Below are 19179 nucleotides of genomic sequence, written 5' to 3'. Positions count from 1 at the left end.
TAATCGTGGAGTTACTTTTCTGCAGGAGAATCATTCACAACGATATGTAGCAAGAGAACTTGGTGTAAGTCAAACTGCAATATCTAAGCTGTGGAAACGATACAACGAAAGACAAGCTGTTGCTAACCAGCAAGCTTCTCGTCTTAAAAGAGCAACAGTAGCTGCTGAGGATCGCTGTCATGGAATTCTTGTATCGAGGAACCGCACGAGAACAGCCTGTGGACTAAGAGAGGACTTTCGCCTCGCCACAGGACAACACTTAAGTAATCAAACAATCACTGATAGACTACAAGAGAATCGGTTTAGATACAGACAGCAGGATGAATTCGCATAATATAACCAGCTTACGTAAACAAAGGAGATTACACTTTGATGAAGACCACATACATTGGCTCTTAAGGCACAAGACAAAAATGCTGTTTTGCAACGAAACTAGAGTGAACTTACGTGCAAACGATGGGCGTATAGGGATATGGGGAACCCATGGGTAACGTAATATGAAAGCTACAGTGTCACCAGCAGTCAATTTTAGAGGAGGCGCTGTGATGCTGTGGGGAGGAATTACGGTATAACACAGCTGGTTGTGGTCCACAAAAGGAATAACAGAGATCTAGCTAGGAAGAGGTTCATCGGCGAAATGCTTAATCATCATGTACGCCCATTGGTACAAGATCATGCGGAAGAACTTTTTCTGATTCAAGATAATGTTTGTGCTCATGTGGCAAAATGTTACTTCGGTGACGCGATATCACTGTTCTACACTGGCAAGCATATAGCCCCGATCTAAGCGCCATGGAACGTGTATGGGACTGTCTGAAGTGAAGAGTTAGGATCCGTGCAAATCCTCCAGAAACGCTACAACAATTACAGGGCGTATTAGTACAGGAGTGCCAAGATATACCACAGGATTTCATTTGAAATCCCATTCGAAGTACACTATATGATCAAAAGTATCCGGACACCCTCAAAAACATACGTTTTTCGTATTAGGTGCATTGTGCTGCCACCTACTGCCAGGTACTCCATATCAGCGGCCTCAGTAGTCATTAGACACCGTGAGAGAGCAGAATGGGGCGTTCCGCGGAACTCACGGACTTCGAACGTGATCAGGTGATTGGGAGTCACTTGAGTCATACGTCTATGATCGAGATTTCCACTCTCCTAAATACCCCTAGGTCCACTGTTTCCAATGTGAAAGCGAAGTGGGAACGTGAAGGGACACGTACAGCACAAAAGCGTACAGGCTGACCTCGTCTGTTGACTGACAGACACTGCTGACAGTTGAGAGCATAGTGTAAAAGGCAGACATCTATCCAGACCAACGAATTCCAAACTGTATCAGGATTCACTGCCAGTACTAGACAGTTAGACAGGAGGTTAGAAAACTTGGATTTCATTGTCGAGCGGCTGCTCATAAGCCACACATCACGCCGGTAAATGCCAAACGACGCCTCGCTAGGTGTAAGGAGCGTAAACATTGGACGATTTAACAGTGGAAAAACGTTGCGTGGAGTGACGAATCACGCTACACAATGTGGCAATCCGATGGCGGAGTGTGGGTGTGGCGAATGCCCGGTGAATGTCATCTGCCCGCGTGTGTAGTGCCAACAGTAAAATTCGGAGTAGGGGTGTTACGGTGTGGTTGTGTTTTTCATGGAGGGGACTTGCACCCTTTATTGTTTTGCGTGACACTCTCTCAGCACAGGACTACACTGATGTTTTAAGCACCTTCTTGCTTCCCACAGTTGAAGAGCAATTCGGGGATGGTGATTGCATCTTTCAACACGAACGAGTACCTGTTCGTAATGCACGGCCTGTGGCGGAGTGGTTACACGACAATAAGATCACTGTAATGGACTGGCCTCCGCAGAGTCCTGACCTGAACCCTACAGACCACCTTTGGAATGTTTTGGAACCCCGACTTCATGCCAGGCCTCACCGACCGACTTCGATACCTCTCCTCAGTGCAGCACTCCGTGAAGTATGGGCTGCCATTCTCGGAGTAACCTTCCAGCACCTGATTGAACGCATGCCTGCGAGAGTGGAAGCTGTCATGAAGGCTAAGGGTGGACCAGCACCATACTAAATTCCAGCGTTACCGATGTAGGGCGCCACGAGCTTGTAAGAAATTTTCCGGTAGGTGTCCAGATACTTTTGACGACATAGTGTATGTCGAGACGCTGAGCTGCCGTTATTGAAACGAAAGAGGCCAATACGGGCTGCTGATGTGCATCAAGTGCAAGAAACCTTTTTTATGCGCACGAAGATCCGTTTCACCTTTGTGCTTGTTGAAGGTTTTTATGCACAACAGGAAGGAAAACAGGTCCCTTCTAACGGTTGTACACTTTCACTTGCAGGAAATGGACAATTTTGTAAAGTAAATTTGTTTCTGTAAAAAGCTTATGTTTTGTAGATTACATATATTTAAAATCATGACAACAGAAGCGTATGTTCCAAATTGTCTTCCTCAAGTTTTGCGCTCAACGTTTCCGTCTGGGACTAAGGAATTTCTACACCGGTGTCTTAACATATGTCGTGCGACCCCATTCATCCTTACTGTTTGTAATTTCTACATATTCCTTTCCTCGCAGATTCTGTGGAAAATTTTCCTTATGTCTATCTAATTTTCAGCACCATTTTGTAAGAGTGAAAATTAATGACGTATAATTAAGGTAATGTTATTAATAAAAACACCCAAAATGCAATCACACGTAATGAGTAACATTAATTTGCGTCTCTCTCTCTCATCTGTTGAAAACAAAGTATATCACTATTGAACATTTGTCAGTTACTAGTTGATAATCGCGGCAGTTATCAAATTTTCTATTAGAAACGAAAACAAAACAATGAATTATGTTTATAGTATAAGAAGAAGAAAAAATTTATTTCCCTTTAGCTCTGAAAATACCTCTGAAAATGTGAAACAATCGTACAGAGAAGCATGCGTGATGTACAGATGTATAACTGCTTCGCGGGTCTGCAATGCGATTTTGTAAACGTTTTTATGGCAACGGTTCTTGATAGCTCTATAGATGGCTATTGTTTCCACCTACAGCCGTTTGCGCTTAGCAGGTGAAAGCCGTCGAAAGTGCAGCCAGATATAATTGATTGCCTTAAGCTGAGGGAACTGTAGGAGTACTTGCTAGTAGAGGAAAATTGTTTTAAAACGTCTTGCTTGATACGACGGTTTTTCACATACCCCGATGTTTAAACGTCATATCTCTTGAACTCAGTGTTGTGAAACGAGAAATGTGTGTAGTTTAATTCATCTGCATATATCGATACCGTCTGTAAAATATGTTGCGAATAGAGTTGGTAACAAAGAAGTAATAAATTTAAGCCGGCCGCGGTGGTCTAGCGGTTCTAGGCGCTCAGTCCGGAACCGCGCGACTGCTACGGTCGCAGGTTCGAATCCTGCCTCGGGCATGGATGTGTGTGCTGTCCTTAGGTTAGTTAGGTTTAACTAGTTGTAAGTTCTAGGGGACTGATGACCACAGATGTTAAGTCCCATAGTGCTCAGAGCCATTAGAACATTAATAAATTTAAAAGTAATGTATGATGCGACAGGTTTTCACGTGTCTCAGCGTTTATCACGTCGTATCTCCTGATCAATGAGTCATACAATGATATAATTTTCTACGTACATTCAGCGGCATACGTGGATATTGTCTGTGGAATGTGTTGCGAATATAGTAGCAAAGGCGTAATTAATTTAATCGTCATGCATGATGAGCCTGTTACCCTCGCAGCTGAGTGTCTGTGACGTCATACCTCCTGAACTTTGTGGTACCATCATAAAATTTTGTAGGTACGTTCAGTGGCATATGTGGATAATGTCTGTAAAATTTGTTGCGAATAGAGTTAGTACCAAAGACGTAATAAATTTAAACGTCATGTATGATGCAGCAGTTTCTCACGCATCTAATTAGTTATGACTCCATATCTGCTGAACTATGATAAGTACGTGGTTGTTACCCCCACGGCGACTGTTGCCTAGCAGTAAGGGCTATGTGCACCAAGTGTGATTGAAAATGGTCCAGTGGTTTAGGAGGATAAGTCTAACAGACACACACACACACAAAATCCGTATTTATAATACGTATGAATTAATTAACAAATTACTAGCTAAAGAAATTATAAACAGAGTGTCCTTGAATCACGGTCATACTGTTGTTATCGACGTCACACTACGAAAGCATATACGAGCATGCAAGCTTATTCGTTCTACCGGTACCGAAACTGAATGCGAATTTGCCACAGTTTATTTATTACCGCACTCTCCGGATTAGCCCCGAGCGTCCGCCGCAAAAAGCGAAACGTTAACACCAGAACTGACGAGCAACAAAGTCAGCGGGCGGGCGTGCGGCACGGGTCATTGCGGCTTTCTGCAGGCGACCCCGGCCTCGCCGCTTTGATGTCCTCTGCTGGCGTTCTTATTTCGCCGCTGACACGAGCCATTGCATTTAATTATTGGCATTGCGATTCATTAGCTCCGCAAAACAACGCCTTCGTTTGTGCCGACTGGCGGCAGTGTGTTTCCAGTCAGCGCGCGCGTGATGCACTTAATAAAGCACGCTTCCACGTCCGCCGGCCAATCAGACCGCTGATCGCCGTGAAATCTCCAAACGAGCGACGCAGATTTCCAGCAAAGCCCAAAGAGCGCCGGCTCCAAATATATTCAACAGCTTTTGCCTGCTCTATGTTGCGCTGCGCCGCGGCGTTTAGTCGCCGCTCGCTCGTGATAAATTATACCGTAATTTCCATTAAAATGTCCATTTGTAGGCGCAGTGTGCGCAGTCTGGCACTACATTACGAACTACACAGCTGCAAGTTAAGAGCTACTTTGTCTCGAGCTATTTTGTCTCTGTGTTGCTATTTCCGTTTGACAAGTCTATTTACGATTTGAATTTTGTTGTGCAGTTTCCTGTAATTTCCAGAAGAAAAAAACTTTGTACTGATTTTGTGTAACAAGACAGAAAATTACTCAATAAACTGCTGCCATGTGGGCGGATATACGACTGTGAAAGCACAATGCAAATTAATTTTGGCAGCCATCTACGTTACTTGCGTTTTTGGCTCTGAGCACTGTGGGACTTAACATCTGATGTCATCAGTCCCCTAGAACTTAGAACTACTTAAACCGAACTAACCTAAGGACATCACACACATTCACGCCCGAGGCAGGATTCGAACCTGCGACCGTAGCAGTCGCGGGGTTCCAGACTGAAGCGTCTAGAACCGCTACTACGGCCGGCACGTGCGGGTTGTGAAGCGCCTAGAACCGCTCGGTCACTGCGGCCGGCACGTGCGTTTTTGACATGTCACTACTGTAGTGTTATTAATGGTATCAGTCTGTTCAGTATAAGGTTTCGTGACACAGGATATCAGAGTGTTCTTTTATTTTCGTGACGTATTATGGATCAAGCGTGTGAGTAATTATTTTACTGACAGTGAAATCAGTTAGCTCATTTATATTTCCTAAGGATAAGATATGAGATGATTAATTTTTATGGTTCTGTCCTATCCGAGTCTAAATAAACTTGGTTTGTAACTATGGAGCGTATCAAATAGCTGTACTAATGTTCATGACGTATTTTTGTAAATAAACTGTGTTAAAGAATGATCTTTATTCCAAGCACCATCTTTCGCAGTCACATATCATTCTACAGTAATCGTAATGCAGAGTTCATAGCAAAGAGTTGCACGTTAGTATTCTTAGCACGAAGTAACAAAAAATATATTGAGACGGAATGAAATTTGTGCTCGAGGAAAAATCATTAATGAAACAGTCAATCCATTCCTCAACATCCAACAAACCCACAGCATTTTATATTTATTGTAAGAATAACCACGAGGAGCGGAAGATGATGGCCAGCAATTCCCTACGGGAACGAATATTGATCAGTATAAAGCAAATATTTAAGTCATAATAACCTGTAGCCTTTGTTCTCGAACATTCCTTATAAAGTGTAATTAACATTCAATACCATTTTAACAGAATGCACGTATGAATTTTAACTGCGTTGGTCATATGAGAACAAGTACGTTATATATTTTCATACACTTATGTCATATGGTATTATTCTTTGGGGTAGTTCTTCTGATTCAAAAAGGGTATTTTTGGCTCAAAAACGGGCTGTTCGAGCTATATGTGGTGTAAGTTTGAGAACCTCTTGTCGATCCCTATTCAACAGTCTGGGAATTCTGACATTGCCCTCACAGTATATATTTTCTTTAATGTCGTTTGTTGTTAGCAATATTAACTTATTCCCAAGAGTTAGCAGCTTCCACTCAGTTAATACTAGGCAGAAATCAAATCTGCATGTGAAATGCACTTCGCCGGTCGCGGTGGCCGAGCTGTTCTAGGCGCTTCAGCCCGGAACCACGCGACTGCTACGGTCGCAGGTTCGAATCCTGCCTCGGGCATGGATGTGTGTGATGTGCTTAGGTTAGTTAGGTTTAAGTAGTTCTAAGTTCCAGGGGCCTGATGACCTCAGAAGTTAAGTCCCATAGTGCTCAGAGTCATTTGAACCATTTTGGAATGCACTTCCTTGACTCTTGTGCAGAAAGGAGTGCAGTATTCTACTGCTTCCATTTTTAATAAGCTACCAAAAGAACTAAAAAATCTTAGCAGCAGCCCAAACACTTTTAAGTCCAAACTGAAGAGTTTCCTGGAAGAGCAGAAAAATGAAGCAAATTCCAGTTTCACATTGTTGATTTTCTTTATTTAAACTTACGACTTGTCGCCTGAATATGTTTCTTATATTTCATTTTATCTGTTTCTACTATCGTGTTATAATTTCATGTATTGACTCGTTCCATGACCATGGAGACTTCTCCTTAATCTGGTCCCATGGAACAATAAATAAATAAATAAATAAATAAAACAAGGCGCTTCGAGGCACAGCTCATCGTCAAGCAACTATTTGGTATATATAATATATTAAAAAGCTAAATTGGAGACGTAACTAACACGACTTTCTGTGGACTCTTGCTGACATTTCCCTCCTATCAGCCCTAGCAGGCTTGCTTAACGAATGTTGGACATACAGATTACAGACCAATGCAAATTTAAGCTTGTAAATATTTATGTGATAGCTTGTATTTTAATCCACGTTTTTGTACCTTGCGTCTTCAGACTACATCTAATCTGTCCTCTGCAAATCAGTGTGAAATACGTAGCAGAGGGCAGGTAAGTAGGCGTTCATCCCGTTGTAAACGGATAGCCATATCACGATGAACAATTAGTCACATTACCTAACTTAGCACCACGTACAGTGCAGAAACACTCAGAGGCAACTGTTAGGCTGATTAATGGCAAAACAACTAAATTTTTATAGAAATATTTAATAAATGTTAGCTTGGATGGACTTTACAATGAGCCTAAACCCAGCTGTAATTCGACGTATTTCTGTATGAATTTAGCACCAGTTTTTGAAAGTAGTTTTCCTAAAACGATAATTAAATGTAATAATGGGATGTCGTTACAGAAACTTTTGATCACCATACCACACAGAGTACCTTACAAACCACTAAAGAATGTGTACAAAATTCATGATTGCTTGACACTAACACAGTGAACAGTTTTTTAAAAATACGGTATTAAAGTGAAACTGAATGAAATGTCCAATAGTCCGCTGTAGCTGTATTTGTTTAAGTCCCTTCTGCAGCCACACAACCGGTTTCTCAACTTCTCATCTTCTGGTGTAATATTTTAAAAACTATGCCATTGGTTACAGAATGCCGCATTGTAACAATTGGCATGGCTAGGCAGTTCGCAAATTAACACAGACATGACTTTCATCATTGATGATGGTCTCTTTATCATTCGACGTTTGTTTTTTATCGACTGAGGAAAGCTAAAATCTTTACCTAGCCAAGTCAGTTATTACGCTGCGGCATTCTGTAACCTATTTATATTTAAAACAGAAGAAATAACTTAAAAGTTGAAAAACTGGTTATGTGTTAAGTGACCTGGACATTTCATTCAGTTTTATTTTAATAGTTTTAACACCTGTATTTTTTAAAAACTGTTCATCGTATTGTAAGGTTATGGTTACTTGGATTCTTATTCTATGACTGAACACAACTGTGTAAGCTGTAATGACATTGTTTAATACTGCAATTTTGTCATGGAAATACACGCGTTTACACAGCTTACAATGCGACAACGTTAAGACAGTTGTTAACATGATGCATCTCGGCCTCTGAAAGTGAACTAATCCTAAACACAACAGTATTAAATTTTAAGTCGCAGAAAGTTAAATAATCCTAAACACAAAAATATTAAATTCTAACTAGAAGTTTCTTTACAAAATAACTCTTACGATTACTTTATGATGTATTCCAGTACTACGATAAATCATCCGATTCCGGTTCAAAGTTCGGTACTATGTTTAGGATGACAATCAAGTCTATGGAGGATGGTTAGTTTTGTGACAAGTCGAGCAAAAGATTACTCAAGGTCGCCCGAGTTACAGTGGACGCAAGATAGTGAACCAACAACTTTACGCCTCTGCACGCGGTATTTACCTTAGCTGCGATGAGGTGTCGTCTGCCTGGCTGCTCTTGCCCTCTGAAATTCTTGTAACACTAATTAAACCTTTGCTGAATTTTCCAGCAGAAACTCTTCCTACGTTTCTCGATACGCGAGAAAACATGAACTCATCCCTAATCTCAGACTATGGCGATATACACGTGTATGGCTAGAGCAGTGTGCATATTATAATGCGCTCTCAGTTCTCGCAATAACAATTAAGTAACTGACAGGTTCGTTTTTCCACAGTTGGAGCTCAGCGATGCTACAGCTAATTTCTAGCTGGAGGTCAGCCCCTGTGAACGCAGCGTTAACACAAATTTCTCCTCTGCAGCGTACAGAGCGTTATGCGCTCCATTCTACACTTGACGCTAATTCAGAAAAGAATCCCAGAAAATATCCGTCTTGTCTTTCTCATAGCCGAACTGTCTCCCCACCTTGGTTCTTTAGTTCTCCACGTCACAGCTTTTTTCGACCATTAGCTGGTCAAGTGATCAACTGCATCACTGGTTTTGTTCGTATCCATTTGGAATTTCGAAACGCAGTTTTCTAAAGCTTCTTTTGTCCTACTTCTGGTGGCCCGTTACTCGCTCTGCAGTATGCCTCATCTGTCCAGTCGCTGGCTCCCGCTGTGGGATGCTCCCCTTAAGAGCTTTCCGTAGTGCTTCCCTGGGTGTGGCCTCTGCATCTGCCTGTGCCGGCTTCCATACAAAACATTTTCTCTTGCTGTTTGTTTTACCTTCTGCTCATTGACATGTATTATATAGGAGTGGTGTGTTAATACCGTCAATTGAGTGTCATCCCTTTTGCATTACGTACTTATTGGTAAATCTGCTCATTACCCTCAAAGTCAGTTAGGTGTCATATTCACCTTCCCATTACGATGTATAAAACTCTTATGTAAGGTACGAACTTGACATTCATTTATTCTACCACCTTACAGTATGACGTGTGAAGCAATCATGTATACTTGTTTTGCTGTGGTTGTCACACTTTTAAAATTATCTGTATGTGCAAAGTAGCCAGAAGAAGTAATGACGCATGAATACTTCCAAATTAGAAATAGTACTGGAACATGCAAAGAATTCCTGGAGTATGTACAGTTCATCTGATTTGACATATCAGACAATAAAATGAAGTCAGTAAGGAAAATGGTTGTAAGAGTTATTTCGATGAAAGAGAATGGGTGCGTTGCAAAAGATAGTTCATGAATGGCAGGTAATTTTAGTAATTATCTTTTAAAAAGAGGTGAGATAATTTTTGTTAATAACTCAGAAGAGAAATCAAAGCAGAACACTTAAGAAGTAATACTGAGGACGATTGGTGTAATAAAAGGTAAATCACATCTCCATCTAAAATAAGGACGATTGCTGTGACTCTAAAAAGTGAAAGTTCATTTGGATGGGAATAATATTTCTAATAAGAAACTAAAAATTTTGGCCTTATAATATGTAATGCTCCTAGTCTCTTATGTAATGCATCATTACTACAGAGTACTACCACAGAGACTGAAATACGCCATTGTTAAGCCTCGTTATAAGAAGGATGACTCCAGAGATGTCGATAACTACTGAATAGTCTAATTGCTTACGTCACTTACTAGAATTTTTTAGAAGTATATGTAGTCAAGATTGTCATGCACTTGTGTAGTGGTGGGATACTTAGCCAACCTCAGTCTGGATTTCAAAAGGGGCACGCTAATGACTCAGCTATTTATACGTTTACTGAGTGCATAATAAAATTTTTAAATGTTGAAATGTTAGCAGTACAGATTTTCTGTGACATATCTAAGGCATTTGATTGCGTCCGTGATAACATTCCATTACGGAAGTTAAATCTTTAGGGCACCTGCAGCTGTTTAAGTTATACAAAGAGTTATGCAACACGATAAGTATCGAGAAAAATTAAACTGCCTCCTAAAAAGATATGAGGCGTCCAAAGGGAAGGAGGAACAAAATGAAATTTGATGTGTTGAGAGGATATGCGAATTTATTTCGTTTGATTAAAAATCGGGTCAAATTTACAAAGAACTTAACACAATGAGTATAATTATTATTATGACGTCCCACCCCTTCTGGCCTAGATGAATGCACTGAGGCAGATGGAAAGGATGTCATAAAGCTGCTGCAACCTATCCTGAGGCAAATTGGGCGAAAACTGTTGCAAATAGACCGTTATAACCCGGATACTGACACTGGGGCAGATCAGATGCCTGAGCTGGTCCCACACCCGTTCTATCAACGACAGAACTTGGGATCTTGCTGTCTAGGGGGTACCTCAACATTTTGTAACCAGTTCTCAGAGACACGTGCCGTGTGCGGAGAGCTTTGTCAAGTTGAAAAATGGCACCACGATGAGAGGCAACATATGATGACAAAGGATATCCGAGGCCCGAGGCTTACCATTGTGCTGTCAGAGTTCCCTCAATCACTACCAGCCCTGAATGGATGATATATCTAACGGCTCCCCAAACCACGACGCCAGGGGTAACACCGCAGTGCCTCACCAAAAGATTGGAAGAATGTGGCGTCTCCCCAGGTCAGCCCCATACTCGCCAGCGATTGTCATACAGCGTAGTGCAGAGCTGCTGTTCATCGCTGAACAAATGGCTCTGAGCACTATGGGACTTAACTGCTGAGGTCATCAGTCCTTTAGAACTTAGAACTACTTAAACCTAACTAACCTAAGGACATCACACACATCCATGTCCGAGGCAGGATTCGAACCTGCGACCGGAGCGGTCGCGCGGTTCCAGACTGTAGCGCCTAGAACCGCTTGACCACTCCGGCCGGCTCATCGCTGAACACATTGCGATGCCATTCATCAGCAGTTCATGCTTCCATGCCACCACCCAAACGCAGCTGTTCATGTTGTGGTGTTAACGACAGCTCGGGGGGTAATTCCCTAGTCCAGCTATTTGCTAGTCTCCGATCAGTGGCGGGGAATGACGTAGAATGTTGCAAGGAATTCAATATTTGCTATCGGATGACAGGTGCAGATGTGAAGAGGTTGTAACATGCTTGGTGCACAACGCGACTATGCCTGACCTTACGTTTTCATGAAGTTCAGCATCGGGCTACTGCCACATCCGAATATTCCACAAATCTTGGTACTGCTTGAATCAACCACCTGGTCAAATGGAGACTTATAATAAGGTTCTTTAAAACTGTCAGTTGCTGATAACACTGTCTCACACGACAACGCAGCACTTTCTGTCCTTCACAGGGGACTCTCAACGTCTGACACCGTTCACATCCACGCCCCTTGATCGTATACTCCATTAGGCTTGGTAACAACACTAAACAGAAAAAACACTAATACACTCTGTGGCTGCTCTGCTTGTCACTGAGAGCTGAAACTCTAATCATTTACAAACCCGTCGATGATGTGTAAGTATACTAAGTTACATCGACATTAGACTATGTTTTCTTGGTATTTTGCTTTTTTTGCCAATTAGCGTACAACAAAAGTCCCACTGGATTTGGCCATTGGTCTACTATTGTTTTTATTGTGTGTTAATGATCTGCCGTTTTACTTGAATCTGGAATAAATATTATTCCTATTTGTAGACGATAAAAGCATTATTGTTAAGGCATGCAAAGAAATATCAGTACAGAAATACTAAATAATGTTTAGTGTGAAAGATACTAACTGGTTTTGAACAAATGGGTTGGCTTCAAACTTTGAAAGAACACAGCTCATCTAGATTTGTGCTGTGGGACGTATCCCTCAGCCTGTTAACATAGTATACCAACAAGAAATAATAAACAGGATAGAGAGTTTTAAGTTTTTGGTTTCCATAAAATGGGGTGAATAGAAACCGAGTGGCAACAGAAAGGAATGTTCCATGCTATCTTTCAATCGTGGTAGAAGACAAATGAGAACATCATTCAAAGAGTCGTTTGTCTAGACTGGAAGAGAACCAATCTAAAACGGGAATTATGGATTTGAAAGTCAGTTGATGTTTTGTTTCCTCCACGACAAAGATCGCATGTGTTGCTGAGTTAGCTTACTTCGAACTTTATCTGTAAGTACTAGTCTAAATTGTGTTGTTTTAATTTAAGTAAACGACAAGTTCAGTTGCTATTCCGTTTCTTTAAGAAAATGTTCTGTTTTAAAAACACTTTGATCTGACTTGCATTTTGGCTAATTGAAAACGTGGGATTGTATTTTCGTAATTTAAGGTATAAATAGCAACAGTAATCATCAGTGTTTCTTGAGAAGAAAACCAAGAATTCGATAGAAATGGTGAATCTCTTGACATTGTTCTAAACACAGGAGATTGTGATGTAATTAAAATTCATGGGAAAAGTAAGCAACCATTTAAATTGTATGCGTACAAAATTTATTATTTGGACGGAAAAAGTTACGATGAAGTTTTTTTTGAAAACACGTTTATTTGAAGCGATGGGGAGTCATTTTGTGTCAATGAGATGTAGTTCGAAAGCTCTTCGTTACTTCTAGGCGTACGACTTGTAGATTCAAAGAGACCGTTGTCATACATGGTGTCATTTACTTAATGTATTAACAAACAAACCAAGTTCATCAGTTTAGTATTACAATAAAGTAAATAGAGATATAACAATTTGTTTTGGAGGACACAACAGCAAACCATAATTCACGCGATATTTTTACCATTTGTATGGACTAAAACTTTTTTTTTGAACAACGTAAATTTCGTTTCTTGTTCTATCAGCATCATCATCTTGGACAGTTTCCAGCCACTGGCTGGGTCTGTCGGGAACACAAGCCTCTCCATCGTATTCTGTCTTTCCACCATTCCCCCTCTTCCACCTTCGTCCAGTTCGCTCCTCTTCTCGTCACACATTCCTTCACTCCCTTCACCCATCTATCTCTTGGTCTTCCCCTGGGCCTCTTCCCCTCCAGTTGCAGATCAAACATCCTCTTTGGAATTCTTCCCTCATCCATTCTCTTCATGTGTCCATACCACTGCAGTCTTGATTTTTCTATCCTGTCCTGTACTGGTTCCTCCTTTAGTCTTTCCCTCACATACACATTTCGCAATCTGTCTCGTCTTGTTACACTCAACCTGCTCCTCTGGAACTTCATTTCACTAGCTTGTGTTCTACTTTTGTCGCTTTTGTGCATTACCCATGTCTCACTTCCGTATGCCAATATAGGGACAAAGTAGGTTCGGTATATAATTCCCTTGGATTTCTGTGGCACCTCCTTGCTCCAAATAAGCCCCCAATGCATTTGAAGAACTGCCCTGCTTTTCTGCACCTTTCATTTATTTCCATTGCGTTTCCCCCCTTACTTTCAATCATGCTTCCCAGGTACTCGAAGTTCTCTACCACTTGTAGTTTTTCTCCTCCACAAGTTATATCCACATTTGGCCTATTCTTCTTCCTTGTTGTGACAATTATTTCACTTTTCTTTGCAGAGAAATGCATTCCATATTGTGCTGCCGTTGCCTCCCATACGTCTAACTGCTCTTGCACCTCCTTCTCGCAATTTCCCCATAACATCAGGTCATCGGCAAAAAGCACTGCTTTCATTTTATGATCTCCAAATGCATCTGATACTTGCTGTAGGATTTCATCCATAACAATAATAAACAGTAAAGGCGAAAGTGCACTTCCCTGTCGCAGCCCATTTTCCAGCTTGAACCATCCAGTACGTTCCCTCCCCACTTTCACACAACTCTCACTTCCCTCATACATTTTTCTGACTTTTCGTGTTATCTCTTCATCTATCCCTTTTGCGTTCACCACATCCCAGAGCTTGTCCCTATAGATACTCTCATACGCCTTCTCAATATCTAAAAAGGCCAAGATTAAGTCCTTCCCGTACTCATAGTGCCATTCCTGTAGTTGCCTTACCGCAAATATGAGGTCCGTTGTTGATCTTCCCGGTCTGAAACCATACTGCTCCTCTTGCAGTCTATTTTCAATACTGCTTCTTATTCTCTTCTCCAGGATCTTTTCATAGATTTTTCCACAGTGGCATAGCAGGGTGATTCCTCTGTAGTTCTCACATCTCCTTTTATCCCCTTTCTTGAAGATCGGGACTATAAATCCTTTCTTCCAATCCTCAGGAATTCTGTTCTCCTTCCACACCACCCTCAGCACTCTGTATAGCCACTGGGTTCCTACTTCTCCTGCTGCTTGTATCATATCCACTGTTACTTCGTCCCAACCTGGTGCTTTGCCCCCTTTCATCCTCTTTATGGCTTCTTCCACTTCATTCCAAGTTAGATCATCAATTTCCCCACTATTATAAACGTCTGCTGCCTTAGGCTCTCCATCGCTGTTAGTTACCCGCTTGACGGCATTCAACAGATCTTCAAAGTACTCCTTCCAAATCTTTTTGAGCTCATGCATTTCCTCCACAACTCTTCCATTATTATCCATGATCCTCAGGCACTCGCTTCTGTCGTTACTCTTATTTCTTACCATGGTGTAAAGTACCCTTTTTTGTTCCCTTCACTGTCCTCTTCTAACATTCTTGTCCATCTTCCCATCCACTTCTTCTTCTCCGCCCTTACTATGGTCTGTGCCGCTTTCTTGCTTTCCTTATATTTTACCCTAGCTTCCTCTGTTCGGGTCTGGAACCATTCTCTGAAGGCTTTGTTCTTTCGAAGTACTGCCTCTTTACATATGTTGTTCCACCATGGGGTTTCCTTACTTCTCCTCTTTGTGCTAGTTCTTCCGCACACAGTCTCAGCTGCCTCAACTAGAGCCCTCTTAAAATCTCCCCATTCTTCTTCCACTGTTCTCTGATCTTCCTTTGGCAGCTTCTTCCTGATCAGTGTCTGGTACTGGGTCCTCCGTTCATCCTCTTTCAGCATCCATGTCTTCAACCTTTTCTCCTGTATGTCTGTTGCCCTCCTATCTTTTTTCTCTCTCAGGGTGGCTACCAACAGCCGATGGTCACTGTCTAAGGCCTCAGATGGAATGACCTTAACATCTGTAAGGCTGCTCATCATCTGCCTATCCACTAGTACATAGTCTACTACTGAAGTTTGGGACCAGTCTCCACTGTACCAAGTTATTTTGTGGCTACTTCTCTTCTTGTACCAGGAATTTGCGATCGCCAACCCATTCCTCTTGCAGAATGCCAGCAACAATTTTCCTTCTCTATTTCGGTTCCCCCAGCCCTCTGGTCCCATTATCTCCTCGAATCCTTTCCTGTCTGTGCCAACATGTGCATTGAGGTCCCCTATTATAATCTGATTACCTCCATTTAGCTGCTTTTGCATGTCATCTTCAAATTCCTCCTTCTCCTTTTTTGTACACCCCACCTGTGGGGCATATGCTTGGATGATTTCAATGCTTTTTCCTTTCACTCGTACTCTGGCTTTTATCATTGATACCTTCCACCTCCTCCTGCAGACCCTCTCTGACCACTATTGCCACTCCATTTCTTCCCCTCTCATTCCCTATCCAGTACAGTTTACATCCTTTACTTAGTGGGTTTTCACCAACTCCTCTCCACCCAGTCTCAGCAAGTCCCAAGATGTCCAATTTCCTCCTTTCCATCATTTCTACAATTTCTTCTAACTTCCCAGTTAGAGTCCTTACGTTTAAGGTGCCCAGTCGTAAACCATCTCGTAATCCTTTTCCAATGCTTGGTCGGTTTCCTTTAAATCCGTTCGTGATCCGAGGCATGTTCCCTTTTTGAAAGCAGTTGATTTATCCACTACTGGCTTGCTAGGCCTATCACAGCTTCACCAGAGCCCCGTTAGCCGTCACGTTTCAGGGTTCCCATAGGGCCTTCCCAGCTACCGTAGCGGTCCTGGGGCACACGAAGTCCCCGCTGTACATCGCCCCTATAGGCAGTCCCCTACTTTGTGCCGTTGCCCATCTCCCACGACTTGGACGAGGGGTTGGACTTATGGGAGACTCGTTTCTTGTTCTCCTAGATCCAAAATAGTCTTCGACATTTACGTATTCACCTCAAAGACCAATACACAGAAAAATAATAAGATTAACGCTGCTGTTTTTGTGCACTCCCCACTGTAGGGTGAGTTGCTTTGTTTTTAGTAATCAGTCTTTTGACTGATTTAATGCGGCCGCCGCAAATTGCTCGCCTGTGCCAACCTCTTCAGCTCAGAGTTGCACTTGAAACCTACGTACTCAATTATTTGCTGAATGTATTCCAATCTCTGGGCATTGGGTGGACAGAAGCACTTGATTTTTATTTTTTTAATGTTGTTTAAGCATGAGCTATGTCCCAAATGTAATTACAAGTTTAAAGTTAGGCACAAAACCTATGACCCCATGCAATTTTGGTTTACATATTTCTTTTTAAAGCTATCGGTTCTTCTTCTTTAATAGTTGGAAACTGTTTTTATTCACCTAATTTTACGGTACACATATTGATGAAGGAACTGACTCGGCATATAGAAAAGCCAAAAAACCTTCGATGAAAGTAAAAGGGAGTAACCTACTCTCCGTTGAGTTCGTGACATCAGCCCAATCAGCGTATTTGCTAAGTTCGGAACATTTGCTTCGCACGCTCCACCACTTCGTATGACGTCACTCACGCCTGCGTATCCGTTAATCTCTTTGCAGCCTGCTACACACGCCGCCTCGCTGTGTCACTCGTTTTGATAATCACACTGCCCGTTCTACTTTGCTGGCCTGTTATTGGTGATGCCTTAAAATATGCCATTCAGTCTTCACAATGGTATCCGTAGTTTTTATTCTGACGTTGATTTCTTGCTGACTCGTAGTTATTGCATCAGTTTTTCAGCATATTTAAAATCCCTGGTTCTGATTGTCGTTGTACATATGTGTAGACCTCTACGCATGCTCTCCTTCAATTCCCGTATTATCCTGCCGGTCATTTCTTCAGCTGCCATCATTGCCTTCTAAACTCCTGTTATTCCTCCTACTGTTTGGTCTCCTGTTATCGCCATTTGTATAATCTTCACGTCCATTGTTTCCAAAGTTCCGTAAGGAATCGTGCATTCCTTTCGTACGTTGCTTTGGTACTCGATTATTATTGAAGCTTGTTTCTTGCTATTCAACTCTTCTCATAAAACTTTTCACCTGCCAACAGTTGCACTGATTTTGGCAGTTTCCTCCACAACTATGAAGACAAATGCGCAGCATAGCTTCAGCTGCCAGTGACCGACATCACAGCCAATACACCCCGCGATTTTTTACCACAGAGTACATTATGCCAGATTTCATTTTTACAATACTGTTTGATTAAAGGGCGGAATATTTTATCGCTTCCAGCCCACTCTCACCTATGAGGAGGCTGCGCAGTGTAGCCGCGTGGTCTCGGACGACTTGTCACGGTTCGCGAGGCTCCCTCTGTCGGACGTTTGCGTCCCTCCTCGGGCATTGGTGTGGTGTTGTCCTTAGTATAAATTAGTTTACTTTAGATTAAGTAGTGTTTAAGCCTAGGGACCGATGACCTAAGCAGATTGGTCCCATAGGGACTTACCACCTATGAAGAGCCACGGAGTGCACAATACCACTCACCACCAATGACACGTTTTGTGCCTGGTGATAGCCTAGGTTTACCCCTTGCGCACTGTAGTGGTTTGTGCGTTGGCACTAGTTGTGGCTGTAGAGATATGGGTGTGTGATGTGGTGGTCCTTCTTCATCAATGCATTTTTCAACGGAAAAAATCGAGATCGTTCTATAACCTTATATAGAATTTATGAGTATTCGCGAATGCTGACGAATGTTTTGGAATGTCCTATAGTATTCTCAAATATTCTAGAAGCAGGTGGCACTTATCACATTGAGTCGTACTTCGGCAAAATTGACATTACTGGGTAATTATGCAACTTAGTAAAACAGAGGAACAATTATTAAAAAATGTGTACCCCATAACAGACTACGTAAACAAAAATTGTTCGGTGAGAGAACAATTTTAGCAATAACAAAAACATGACACGGTTCGACAAACATATCGAAGAATACTGAATGTGATACGAAGGGGCGAATAAAGATTGAAATACATTGTCACAATGATAAATGAACGCCAAAGGGACAATTCTCAAATGAATTCCTAAATAGTCTCAATGTTCCCTTTATACCCTCGAAAAAAGGTTGTAAACTATAGCATAGAAGCGAAAACATCAATCCTCAAGAAAGGTAAACCAATATTCATACATCTTCGTCCACTGAGATTTAATCTTCTCAATACCAGCAGGGGGAGAGGAGTACTTTATGCCCAACTTTTGGAAATATTGTAATCTGGTCACGTGCTTAATATTTTTCAGTTTTGAACAAATATTTATTGTTTTTAACCATCTATTATACCACATTCCGTATTTTTTCAATAACATGTAACCCAAAAATTTAAGTCTTAGTAGTGAATGCGACTTTTTCCAACAAAATGTCATGTTCACATTTTCAAGTTCAGGGCCGTTCTTAAACACACACACACACACACACACACACACACACACACACACACTCACATATATACAGGGTGTTTCACTAAATGTGTTTGCCTCTGTAAGTTACTAAGTAATAGGCAACGGAAATATTTATTGCGGCAGGTCACCATTAGGAACGTTACACTGTCTGCGGAGCTATGAACATAGTTTATTGTGTTATTATCCAAAGAGTTGCAACAGAAAGATACAATTTTTAAATGGAACAATAGTTGTTTCTATCATGCACTGGAATCAGTAACACCAGCTGTGTATACA

The sequence above is a fragment of the Schistocerca serialis genome, chromosome 5 (genome assembly GCF_023864345.2).
Source record: "Schistocerca serialis cubense isolate TAMUIC-IGC-003099 chromosome 5, iqSchSeri2.2, whole genome shotgun sequence".
Lineage (NCBI taxonomy): Eukaryota > Metazoa > Arthropoda > Insecta > Orthoptera > Acrididae > Schistocerca > Schistocerca serialis.
This window is presented reverse-complemented; position numbering follows the sequence as displayed.